Source organism: Manis pentadactyla, chromosome 7 (assembly GCF_030020395.1).
Source record: "Manis pentadactyla isolate mManPen7 chromosome 7, mManPen7.hap1, whole genome shotgun sequence".
Taxonomy (NCBI): Eukaryota; Metazoa; Chordata; class Mammalia; order Pholidota; family Manidae; genus Manis; species Manis pentadactyla.
Genome location: NC_080025.1, coordinates 64202214 through 64216495, shown reverse-complemented (window position 1 = coordinate 64216495; position 14282 = coordinate 64202214). Strand labels below are relative to the sequence as shown.

The window sequence follows — 14282 nt, the reverse complement described above, 5'->3', positions numbered from 1 at the left end:
TTAAATGCAGATCATTGATAAGTGGTAGTAGTGAGTTCTTTTACTATTAAAAATTATTTCCAAGTTCCTGAGTATAATATTCATTCCATCGTCCAATTTTTATATGCCAATCTACTATCGCTTTATAGACTAACATGTGTGATCCCTTGCTAATAGCTTGATTCCTTTGGGTTATTTAGTAGATTTGTTCAGGACTGCTCATTTACTGTGTTAAAAAATAGTGGATTTCTGACTACAAAATACTTGTCTGTTAAGGGTGCTAATGTGGCCTAGTCATTGAAGTCTTGAACAAGGACCTCTGGGAACTGACTTTTCTGTTCTGATGGCACTTAGTTCAAGAAAAACAGCTTGAGTTCTGTCTTTGTGTTTGTTTCCATCTGTGAGATAAGATACGTCATTAACATGGGCACGTCCCAGCTAAATTGACATACTAAGGATTCAGAAAATCTATCAACTGCATAATTCTGTAGAAATGAATAAAGTGTAACCCAAAATTGAAAATATCATCAAATGCCATCTTGCTGCATGAAAACCTGAGTCAGACTTACTCTTTTACACTCAGGAGAATCTTTAATGTGATGAACTCTTAAGTAACAAAACAAAATGCATAAAGGACCAAACCCATGAGAAAAGGACAGTAACTAGAACCTTGGAGCAGTCTTGTCTCAGGAGAGGCTACTGGCTCTACCTCTGCTATTGACTCTGATAAACACACAAGAACTGGACTCAGTAGGGAAGTAAGATAAATCCAGTGCTTATGTATGAAGAGGTACAGAGAAGACTGCAGTTCATATATAGCACGGATATGTAAAACAAACAAACAGAAAAAGAGTATCATTAAAATCTGAAAACATGCCTACAATTAGAAAGGCCAAAATAGTTGAAAACGTACTGCAGGAAGCAAATACTCAAACTGAGGATGAGAGTAGGTACCTAATGTCTTTTTTATTTTTGCAAAACTGTGCAGTTCAAATATATTACTTTTCTAATATATTTATATATATAAGATTACATGGTATATGACTTAAGGCATAAGATTTTAAAGAGAAATAATAAGGTAACATATTGATATATTCATACATATTTATATGTGAATAAGGAGTTAATATAAAATGAAATCATTAAATGTACTATGTGTACATATATGGAGAAATATATAGATTATTTGTATAGAACTATTAATACAAGTCAAATTTATATAGCCTTTTTATAATCATAGATTATATACTTACTACTCTTGCTTTCTCATGTTTTTAATTTAATGCAATTTTATGTACATAAAAAGTTCAGGCAATGAGATAGAAACCAGCACATGTAATAAACTTGAGAAAACTAAAATTACATGGTGAATTTAAGCTTCATTTTCATGTAGTTGCTATCTATAAAAAATTAAAAATTACTGTTTGCAAAATTTTGTAAATTATAACATTATTAATTTGATTATATAAAAAATAGACAACACTGATATGATGGGAGACCTGATCTAAATATTCTTTCCAGCAAAATATGCAGATTTGGCACAATGCCAGCTAAGTTAGTTTTGCATTCAGTGATAAATTGGGTCGCCATAGCAAGCCCATAGTCACTGAGTTTCTAAGCAACCTAAGACTCCACAGACTTCAGGTACTTAGTAGTCCACTGATCTTTCATCATCCTTAAGGGAGAAATATGCAAACTTGTGGTACCAAACTCAATGGAGGATTCCCTAATTACCCAGTATAGCAATGACCTCTATAAAATGTACCCAGTATGGACACCAACTTATAAAATAATAATTGTACTGGAGAATAAATAACTACTCAAAGTGCTAAGTAGATGAAATTAGGTAGAGAAAATGGTCAGTACCTAGTATGTGTTGGGCAAATAGTTGTTTAATGCATAAACAAGATGCCACACATAATACAACTATCTAAAGACAAAGTCATTTACATAATTCTGGCATTCATAAAGTTGTTGCCTTTTAATATAAAAATATATGTTTAACAGTATTACTATACAACACGTCAGCTCGTTTTTTTTCTAATTATTTATACTTAGGTAACATATATAATTGTAAATCAGTAACTGCTTGTGATCTTGTTTTGAAATATTTAATTATAATTTGTCTAGAATTCTTAAATAACAATATTAACTACCCAAATGTTAAATAGAATTGCATAGTTCTGAGGTACAGCATGGTTATGAATTATATGTGAATGAGCTTGTATTAACATTTCCTGTACTTGTTTATGTTAAATATTTTCTTCATCCTCTCTCTTCACACAATACTCACTGCGGCACACCATTGTCTCCAATGCTATCTTAATTCACAAGACTCGGTTTCCAACTATTTAAGACTACAATGAAATAAACTTAAGGCATACAAAAATATTGTTCATTTCTACAGAACATTGTACCACAGTGCAGGCTGAAATAAAGTGCACTTAATAGAAATGGCTATCTGCAACCAGTAAAACGATTATGTCTGTAAAATTATACCTAATTCTGGTACCTGGTTTTCTATGCACCCCATTATCATTCTGTGTAGCTAGTTCTTACCATGAAAACCTTCATAGGAATAATTTGCAAACTGAAAACTGACTTTTATTTAATGGTTAATTTTTAGACGCTACTTCCTATATCCTGTTAGCTATTATGTCAAAGACTTAGTAGCCCAAGTCAGATATACAATATGATGGCCCCAGTTCTCTAAAGTAAGGGTAAAATAAAGTTGCAAAGTCACCTCTCAAACAAATCACAGCAGCCACCTGTTGATTACAGCCATGCCAGGAATGTCAGCAGTAGAAGCTGCCTGTGACCTCTACTGGTGACTGTTGACAATAAGAAGTGGGGGAGGACAGATTCTTTCTCCAAGACTGAGAAGACAACTACTCTGCCTTATAATCACAGTATAATAGAGTCTAAGACCTACATAGTATTTATTATAATTGCCTCTTCAAGTAAAAAGTGACTATCTACAATTGAGCTATTTCCCTGAACATACATATTCTTAAGAACAAAAGATAGCTGCACATGAATTTGCCCTTTTAGCATGCTGCTCTATTAAGATATTCCTCCATTGTTGTGTGTATATAACAAGTGCATGTATGTTGAGGGGGGTGTTGTATGTCCTCTTATTACTTAGTATTGCAGTTATTACTGACAGGATCATAATTAAGGTTACTATACCTAACTAAGTCCTTCCATTTTCTTTTAGATATTTCTTATCTAAAAATTGGGGTCAAGGTGTCTGAATGTCTATATCTCATATACTCTACTTCCTGAGAAAAACTGAAAATATAGCTTAAACTGTATAGAACAAAGTAAAAATCAGATCAGAGTAAGAGATTTTAGTATTGCAGGCACCAGTTGAGTCCTACATTGTTAGGCTAAATAACTTCACAGCGATTATACAGGCGTAATTACCAGTTAGAAGTCCGATGAAAAAGTGCAAGGCCACCAATGTTAACTCCCTTTCAAAATGCTGGTTGGAAGACAACGCGGTGTTAACACTGATGCCTCTGGTGTGTTTGCCCCAAGTGCTGGGTCAGATCACTGCTGTGTATCAGTCAGCCCCACCTCCGAAAAGCCCAGAATGGCTGTGGAATTCTGACTGACAATCCAGGGAGGCAGTGGGATTCCTGAACCAAAGCAACCCCTGCAGCCTTGTTTGCCAACCTCTCCAGCTTGAAAATGAGCTGCTCTTCTCCCCAGCTCTTTCCTTACAGAAAAAAAAAGAAAACAATTTAATCTGTGACGTTTAAAAGAACACAGAAGCAACTCCCTCTCTAGGGATATCCCTACTTATTTTCTCATAGCAAGTGCCTGGTCTCTCTTCATTCTGTGTCTTTGTTATAAGACTTTACAGTCCTCCTAGGAACCACACAACAACATGAACACTGGCCATTAGGATAAGGAACAAAGTACTGGTGAATATTCTAGGTTGTGTGGGAAGCTAGAGAAGAGAGCAACTTTGGGCAAAGCCTTGCAAAACAAACAAGTTCAAGTTTGCAATGGTCATGACACTCTTTTGCCATATATGAGAAGTAAGAAAGCAATATTTGGTGGGTATACTATTATATACACAACTGATAAGAATTTAAAAAATTAAAAATAAGGACACTGAAAACAAATCATTACACAAACAACATATGACTTTTTCCCCATATCACTTAAGGCAATAATTTTCTGGGGATTAATGTTGACATGTACCCTCATATACACATTTATTAGTCAATGAAGATTTATTAGGTGACTGCTATGTACTCAGAACTTTGCCTGCCACAAAGGGAATAAAAGGATCACCCTGCCATGAGTACTATACAGAAAAAGTTCCCTATTTTTTCTGTATAGTACTTCAAATATTTCCATATAAAACACAATGTGTAAGTACTGGGTACTTTTACTCTACCTTCTCAAAGTGAGCAGCTACCCTAGTTGTGAACATTCATTCTAGGGCTGTCTACTAAGCATGTAAGTGAAGTCTGTAATTTAGTTATCTTTAGCCTGTAAAATATGGAAATGTGCATAAAATTGTAGCAGAGAGGTTTCCACTGGTGAAATGAATGGTGTCAGAGATTTATTAATTGGCTAGAAATATTGCTGGCTACCTCCCTACCTTACATCAGAGGTTGCAAAGCATGCCCAGTTGCCTGCGTTTCAGTTCAGAAATGGCCAACTGTCTAGATCTTCATTTCAGGGCATTCCTGGTTGCCTCACTAGACAGTTAGCTGAATTCCGTAGTAACCATGTTCAAGGTGTGTCTCTGATGAATGTTCCATGCAAGAACTATTGGGATACCAAAAAGGACAGAGAGCAGGGACTTCGTGGAGGACACAGAATAGGCTGTTTGCTGTTTGCTACTCAACTGCTTTGGTCAGAAGCCATCCTGAGAGGGCTTTCACCGTACCTGTTTTGGAGAGATCTACAGCTTTCCCTACTGCTTATTTAGTAAGAGAACCCCATCATAAGGTGTGCGCAAATTGGCTCAGATAGTTTAGCAACACTTAACCTTCAAGGGGCTCATATTCTAGAGATGTAGCTCATACACAGAGGACAATTTACACACAGATTCTAGGGTGGAAGACCACGGTCTCGTGAGCTCATAGGACATCCGCATTTATTCAGTTATAAATAGCTGTGACTCTTAGTTCAAAGACTTTTCACCCACTTCTATGTATGACACATTTTTTTCTCTCCGGTCATGAGCTTCATCTTGCAGAAACTGAAGAAATCTTAGGAACTACCTCCTCCCAGCCGTTGAACAGATGAGCTTTCAGAGACTCGGGGAGCCAGAAATGCTTGTTCTCTATTGACTTAACAGCTATTTAAAAACGAAACCAAAAAAACCCCTAACTACAATATTGCTTTCTTTTTCCCCTTATGCTCCTATTTTCTCCAGTTTTTACCTCTTTTCCCATATCTTCTTCCAAGTCTGGCCTGATATTTGCCAAAGTATTGCTTTAATTTTCTGTGTCTGATATTCTGTGTCTTCTTCAGCTGGTTACTCAATTTACTATTTAGTTTCTGGATAATTAGAACAAATTACATGTCCTTTCAATTCCCATATATGACACCCTGTTACTAGAGTGAAGTTAATTTTTTAGAAATATTCTGGTTCCAGTACTCTTTTCAATTCTCAAATTTTATTTGAAATATTTTTAAGGTTTTAAGTATTTAAATTATTAAATTTAAATAAAATATTTCTATTAGTATATTCTATTTCTTCCCTCTCATGTGGGACAACTTGAAATGATAAGGGAGAGGAAAAATATTTATTATAATACCATGGGTCAGGTGTCATATTAAATGTTTCTATGTGTCATTCAAATTTAGAAAAAGTTCTATAGTCAGGTTAACCACGCTTTTGAGAGGAGATAACTGACACAGGGAAAATTCTAGAATTAGTACAAAACTGGTAACCTTGAGTTTATGCAGCCAGGTAACAAGTAATATCAAAGATTAGCAGAAGACATAAAGATACGTGGTTACATATAAGCATTTCCTTGTCCATATCTGCATCCTTACCTCTTGTTAATATAAATCTCTCAGCAGATATGTTTTGCTGTACTACTTTGACATCTTAGAATTATTTTCATTATTTTTATATACAGATTACAGGTAAATTTTTTGCACACAATTATTTGACTTAATAAACTATTCCTCCTTGGCACTGATATTTCTGGGTCCAGAAATTATGAAAATAAATAAATATAACTCTAGCTTTATGGAGTAACAGACAGACATATAGAAAAGGTATAAAAGTTTATGGGGCAGTGGAGGACCTGTATGTAAGACAGGGGAGGTCTGGCAAGGAGAAGTAATAAACTTTACAGAGGAACTGTTATTTCAGCTCCTTCATCAAGTGTGAGTCAGAGACCAATTACCATGATTGACCAACACAGAGAATGGTGAAGGGCAGAAGACATTCTCCATCGTTAGAAAAATTCACCAGAAGCAAGTGACTTCAAGGAAGAAAATAGAAAAGCTTGTCATGGTAACATCATTTCAAATAAGATTAAAGAAAATTCATTTCAAATTAATTGAGTGCCTGCTATGTTCAGGCACTAATAGGGAAAACAAAGGTAGTTTCACCTTAAAATTCAAAAAGCAATTCACATTAGACTGGCAAAAGTTGTAACTTATATAAAAAGGGATAAGTAGGAGCTAAGAAACCGGCTTTGAAGCACAAAAATTATCCTTAATACTGACAAAAAGAAGAAAAACATATTGGGCATAGTTTATAAGCATCTTTGTTATGTTATGTTTTTTGGGAGCTTTATAAAGAAAGGCTCATTTAAATTTAGAAAATGAGGGCAAGTACGTTGACTGTCATAAAACATATCAATTTAATTAAAAAATAATGAAGACTAAAAGTAAAGGTGTATATATTGTATATATATAAACTTCAGAAGCACTTTAATGATGTTTAAAATTTAAAACTCATCAGACTGAATACATCAAAAGATACGTGTTTATGACAGCTACAGATTTCTTTGCTGTATTAAGTAATGTAAATTTCAAAAAGATCTTATTATATTTATATGTCTCTTACTTTGGATAACACATATCATTTCTGTGAATGTTAGGGGTTAGAGAAAGCAAACATTCATATTCAGACCTAGGGAAACAAGAAATCTGAGGTTGTATAAATAGTAATAGTAATTAAGATGGAAACTTAAGTAATACGTCATTACTTAAAGAAATTAAATGCAGGAGGAAATTTATTTCCATCTGAAAGCACAGAAGGAAAATATTTTTAAATAACAATGTCTTGGGTCTTCTAATTTTCATCATAAAACATTCATAAAATATAGATAATCTATATTGTAGCACTATGTCATGGAAGCTGGCTTTTTAGAAGTATCAATTTTCCCCTAATGTCACTTTTTCTCAATCCCAGATCACTCATTTTAAAATCTACTTTACAGAAGCCACCCAAATATAATGCTTTCTGGCCATATTTATTTCCAAGCCCTCCTAACCTTACCAGAAACAGGTAACGTAAGGACAGCACACTCTCTCCGTGCATGAGCCTCTGGCTTCTGTCAGGCATTTTGTCCTGGAGTTGCTCCCTCTTCTCTGTTGCTCAAGTGGATTAAGTAATAAAAGCAGTCTTGCTCTCCTCTATCAAACAGGTAACTCCCAAAGTCCCTGGGGGTAGAGACTAGATTCCTTTTTCCTGAAACTTCGCTGAGCAACATTTAAATCCACAGAGAAGTGTTCAGATATATGGGCCACCTTCTAGAATGACACACTGGGCAAATAATTATTTAAATCTAATTGTAAATGCCACCTAAATGCTATCTTACTTCCCTTGCTCTTTTAGGCTAAGTACAGCCAACACTATTTCTGGTGAGTACATTAAAAATATGCTTATCTCCAGAATCTGACTAGTGGGCAGGTGTCAGAGTCTTGGTGTGTGTTGGTTAACTTATAAAATAATTACATCACTGTTTTTATTCCTTGTATCATCACTTTGTATTTAACTTGTGAAATAATAATCTGACCAGAAGCACAGTTTTTGAAAAATCAGAATTGTGTCATGTTATACTAAAGGCCAGTGCTGAGAATGCTTACTACAGACCAGACACCATTCCAAGAAGTATACATGGATTATCTGAATTAATTTTCATAATAGCCATTTGAGATAAGTATTATTATTTTCCCAATATTACAGATGACAAAAGTAACAAAGTACTGATAGACATAAGGACTGAGGGTTAAGCAACTCGCTCCAGGTCCAAGTGCTGAGTTATAGTCACACCAACTGGAATGCTTTTCTCTGTAACAGAATATTCTAATAAAAGTGGTTCGATATATGGGGAACACATATGTGCTTGTCAAATAATAAATACTGGGAAATAACTTTCAGTTTCCAAAATGCTTCCCTCCAAAGTTTATGGCCCTCCAAAGCAGTCTTTTAAAAATCCTGGGCTGTTATACCATCTCAATAACCAATTATTTGCTCAACTGCATGTGTAATCAACTCAAAATAAAGACCAAAGAAATCTCCCGTCCTCTAGAAGGACCTGTTTCTTTAAAGGGAGAAAATGTTACACGTTAAGATTTCAAAATCAAATCAAATTCAAAATGAAAATTAAGTCCACATTTCCATTACTCCAGGAACAGAACTGTATCTGTCCTGACAAAGGGAATGTGAAATATAAAATTAAACTAATAGGAAACAAAGAAAAGCTATCATGGTAACCTGGAAAGGCTTTTTCCATTTATTTTGGCAAGAAAGTACTATCATAGTTGAACATTTTGGGAATGGCTGTATATTACTGACATGGAAATGAGTTTCATAGTCACAAACACAGGTGTGCAGAAATAAAATTCTACTTTTCTAAATTTTTTTATACCTCACACTTCCATTCTGTCTAATCCAGCATATTTCATATAGTCATTTTAAGAAACTTTCCATTTTTGATATTTCTCAGTCCTTTGAGATTTAGAACCCCACTGTATTTTTCTCAGCAGGTGTTCTCTCTCGAGGAGACGAGGGCACAGAGCATAGCCTCTCCAGCCACGCTGTGTGGCTGACCCTTGGTCGGGCCATGAGCATTTTGCAGATGGCGTCCCTCTCCCTCAGTTACTTACACGACCTTCTAGGGCCTTGACCACAGTATTCAGGCCCAAGGGACTCCATGATTCTGCTTCTAAACATAGCTGCCTACACACCACACACAGCCCATGATACCCCACTGCTCCGGTGCCGTGATCATTGCAATGTTTTCTAGGAGTTGTTCTCTCTGAGCGGTACCTCTGCTCTGAGATCCTCATACATGTGTGCCTGTGAGCAGAAGGGCAGAAAGACCTTGCCTGTGGGAGTGAGTCTGCCGCAGCCAGGTCACAGGAGCTTTCTGGAATTCCTTCACATTTAAGCTCCTGTGTTCCCACTTCTACCCAAGTTTATGGCCCTTTTATCTATTTGGGGGATGGTGTTGAGAGTTATGATCAGGCTGATCATAACTACTTTCCAAATCTTTATTAAAACTCAACAGTAACATGATGTCACCTCCTTGTCTCATTTTGCAGCTTCATAACTTGCAGTCTGCAAAGAGGGTAAAGAGGGTGGGACACAATCATGTGGATTAATACCTCACAATATCATTTTATCATATAATAAAAACTATATTGTGGGAAACAAACACAAGATTTGTTTTTGTTTAGCTGAGGGAGAGATCAATGGGACTTGAGATCCTAAAAATATGTTCACAGGACTCTTAGATCCTTAATCTTCTCTGGAAGCTAAGGTAGAAGGAAGTGCGATTCCCAGCAATTAAAATTAAGTAATTGCATAAAGCACTTAGCACTGTAATCGGAAAGATGGAGAAAAAGTCATGTTAATAACCTACACCTGGTTGGACATGATGGTTCATGTCTACAAGCAAAGGGAAGTATATCTAGACCAGGTTATAGGAGACTCCAATGCCTGCACAGAGTCTAGCAAAATAGATGAAAAGGTAATGACAAGGTGATTTTAAGTTTAAAAATCATGACCGCAACCTCTGGTAAACATTGCAGACTGAATACATTTTCAGTTGTACCTGAAATCTCATTAAAATAATAGAGTTTACAAAAACATGAACATTTGTGTTCAGACCAAAGATTTAGATGTGAAAGGATGGGAAACAAGTCATTATTTAGAAAACAAATGGACTAATGAGAATTGCTCAGCAGACCCTACAGTGTCAGATTTTAAACATCTAAGAGTAGAGCAAAAAGCCAATAAGAAGCAAAAATAATCTGCTTTATAACCCCAAACAGAGCATAAACCAACAACATCAGGTGCCATGGAAAACAGGACTAAATTGGTTGAATATCTTTAGAAGTCCTAAACCCTAGATCTTCCTGTGTATTCCACACAGCCTACCTACTCTCTTTTCCCAACCTGTCAAAAGGTAGGGTGTTTCCTCTTTGGAAACAACAGCTAGAGAACACTTAACATATAAACAAAAGGCCCAGCTAGGGGCTGGAGGGAGATCCAAGCTGAAATAAGTTTAAGTGAAAGTCCACACTGATTCCTTTTCCACTGCCACCTCCAGAACTCTAGTAAGCAAGAGATCACTTGCTGATACGACTTTTGGATGGAGGTGAGGTGGTGGGGGAGGACAGTGAAATGGCCTGGACCTTACGTGATCTCCGTGGAAGGGAACTGGCCAGCACAAGTATAACATGAGTCTCAGGTTTTAATACTTCTGAAATGTCCAGTAGCCACATTTAGAGTATAAATTAACAGGTGATATTAATTTTAATTTATAAATTATTAGGTCCAATATCATAAATAATATTTCAAATAACAGAAAATTATTAATGAGATATTTTACTTCTTTTGGTACTAACTCTTGGAAATCTAATTTTTATTTTACTCTTAACAGCACATCTCAATTTAGACTAACTACATTTCAAGTCTTCTCTCAATAGCCACTGGTGCCTAGTGGCTACCATATTGAACAATGCAACTCCAGAATAAGATCCATATTAATTTTAAATACAAATGGAAAATCACCAGACACTTGAGGAACACCTCTGATATGCAAGACAAATTTTAAAACAAATAAACGATAGGGATGAGTACAAGAAAAGGGAATAAAAATCACTAAATATTTTTGTGATTCATGTCTTCACACAACTGAGAGAAGATATTGCATCATGAAACTAGTGAAACAGAAAACCATGAAATAAATAAAAGCAGAGAAATAAAAGGCAGCAATCTGGAAATTTTGACTTCTACAATGATTGTAAAAGTGACAGTCAGCAGAGCAGTAGGATTATCAGAGTGACAGCATTCGAATACAGAGGAAGCGTTAGTTACATCAGAATAGTGGACCAGATCCAACATCTATATAGTGGGATTTCCAGAGAACATAAAACCAGACACAATGGGGAAATAAGGACAGAATGCATGAATCCTTTCCAGGATTGAAAGACATGTCTCCAGGAGGTCAAGAAGCCACCCACCGCAGCACAGTGGATTAAAAAGGCCACAGGGAATGGCCTCCTGCCTGTCTTCACATATCAGAATTACCAAAAATGAACAGAGAATATATTTTTAATTAAGGTATTGATATGCAATCTTACAAGGTTTCACATGAGCAACATTGTGGTTTCAGAATTCACCCATATTATCAAGTAACCCCCCACCCCATTGCAGTCACTGTCCATCAGCATAGTGGTACATAAGTGGTACATATACACAATGGAATATGCTTCTCTGCCATTTGCAGCTTTAGCCAGTCTTGTCTTCCTTCCTCCTAGATAAGATTATTAACACACCTCATTGTGAAATTACCCTACTTCCCAACCACATCCAATTCAGAACAAATCTCTGCTTCCTCAAACCCTGCTCCCACCCCACCCAAGCTCTATGAGAGATTCTGCCCCCCTTCTGCTGCATCACGCTGGCTCCCCGTGGCACACTTCTCCCTCTCTGCAGTGAGTAACCAACTCCGCAGGTGTCTTCCTGCGATCCTTGGTGGAAGGGCACTGCCAGTCCTAAGGCATCTAAAAAGCTCTGCTCTTCATGCCAGTGTTTATAGGAGACTCTGGCATATTTGGTAGCACATCCCCCCAAAATTTGGAGAAGACTAAATGGAACATTAAAGAAGGAAAATCAGAAGATGCCACAGTGATAAGGAACAGGAAAAATTATTGTCAGTGTGCGAAATGGCACTGAACAAAGATTGTGAGGTCAGAGCAGCTGTGTCCGCAGAGTGAAAGGGCGAGATGAGGACACAGGCCAGGGCACAGGGCAGGCATGCCAGCTGCTGAGGGGCCGTGAGACATCAGAGAGCTCTGTGGTCCGGGTGCCAAAGAAGCTGGAGGAGAACTTTAAGTCTCCATCACCAAAACCTCACTAAGGGAAGACGTCTCAGCCACTCCACTGAAGATTTTATCCTCTTCTCAGATCTACAAAAGGGGACATAGGAATAGCCTAATATAATTAGGGAATTAATGACCCTCCCAGTAAAGGGCTATCAAGATAATAGTAAGTGAATTTAAGTAATTTCTTAAAAGGGATTAAGATAAAGTCTATATATGGAAAGGATTAAAATTTTAGGTAATCAGTGAGGTGTGAAGTACAGGGTAGGAATGTAGATAAGTAAACAATTTCTAAGGTAAATTTCTTATGAGTACTGAGGTAAACATTTTTGGGTATTTCCGTACACACTTATTTTTTAAGATCTGCTGTGTTCAGTTAAGTCTGATTTAAACAGCTGTTAAAACTGAGCTGAGTGCTATGAGATACTTCTCACTCTCCAGTCTCCAGCACTCACTTGCCAGTCCTTGTTTTCCAAAAGAAGGAAGGACTTAAAACTAGATCATTGTCTGAGCCTGGCTAGGCCACCACAGTGTATGTCCTTCCCTAATCTTACCTTGCCCTTAACCCTTTGCCTACATGGCAAGCACCTGCTGGGCAGGCGTGCCTGCAACCTGAACCAAGCTGTGACCTGGCTCCCACACCGCCAGGTCACAGCCTGGGACATACATGAATTCCTGCTCCAGTCTTTTTTCCATTATTTTTACGTGTTCTTATACTAGATCAATTTCCCTACCAAACTCTCCTTGAAATTTTCAGGTTATTTTTGAAGCTACTTTCCTATCATAGTTTGAATCACTAACTTTGTTTTTTATTTATTTATGCTTTTATTTATCCAGTGACACTGGCAAATGTTTCATTAATCTGTAGCCTTTGAGAGAGTAAAATCAAATAAATTCCTTAGGTATTCTCAGTCTGGACTTTTAATTGGGATAAAATAGGAGAATCAAGAAAACAAAAACCTGCTATCTTCCCTCAAGGAGTTCATGGGGTTAGGAAGATGGATCTGCAAACAGACAATTATGATACATTGTGACACCTTCACCCAGACAGGGAGAATTGCCAGTTAGGGAAGACCTGAAGACAGTCAGTGGAGAAAGTGATACTTCAATAGTCACAGAATCCAGGTCCAGGTAGAGAATGTGGGAGAGGGTGAAGGGATCAAAGGCATTCCCCCAAAATACAGACCCATAAAGAGACAGGTAACTGGGAGGTACAGATATTTTGGTAAGGCTTTGGAACAATGCATGATTGTCTCAAAAGGCAAGTCAGGACACTGGAGAGAGAGGTACAAATGACATCATGAGGCCCTACTATAACGCATAACATACCAGACTGGGGTTGGTGCCTGATGCCCAGGAATTTGCTCTCTTGGGAGTTTCTCTTGAAAGCAATACAAAGCTACTCAAAGATCTTAGGGAAGAAGTTCAAGACAAAATGTGGGCTTAAGAAGATGGCTATGGCACAACATGGAGAACAGAAGAGGCCAGAGAAAGTCTTTTGAAATAATCTAGGCAGAAAGTTATATGCTGTGAATTAAAGTAGTGGCTGGGGGAGGAAGAAGTTGGGAAAGGTCTTGGAAATACTTAGTAGAGAAGGAAATATTTAGAAGGCAGCATGAATAGCTCGGGTTGGTGAATAATTAGCTAGGTAGAGGGTTGGAAATCAAGAACTAGCACTAGGCCTCAGGCTCAAGCAGCAAGAGGAAAGATAAGAAAGGGGAGGAAATAACAGGACTAGATCTGGGGGTGGGATGAGGCTAGGCTACCTGGAATTTTCACTAATTAGCTGCAATATTCAGGGCCAGTTTCTCAGTCTTCCTGAGTGTGTTTACTTACTCTTCAAATGAGGATAACATTACCCACTTAAAAATTATTGTGAAAATTAAATAATAATAGTTAACCCTTCTACAGTACATACCCCCTTGCAAGACACTTAAGTATTTTACATATAGTAACTCACTTATTTTGAACAAATG

The 14282-nt window shown here is 37.0% G+C and overlaps 1 protein-coding gene across 3 annotated transcripts in view; it reads right to left on the bottom strand.

Moving 5' to 3' along the window:
- CD36 (CD36 molecule) overlaps window positions 1–14282 on the bottom strand; it is an 86781-nt gene that overhangs the window by 65462 nt on the left and 7037 nt on the right. Inside the window, exon 1 of one of the 3 annotated variants that reach the window (XM_057504451.1) lies at window positions 7469–7510. The exons of the other annotated variants lie outside the window; for them this stretch is intronic. The gene's annotated coding sequence lies outside the window, so the exon portion shown is untranslated. Of the gene's footprint in view, window positions 1–7468; window positions 7511–14282 lie in introns of those variants that run through there. 3 annotated transcript variants of the gene reach the window in all.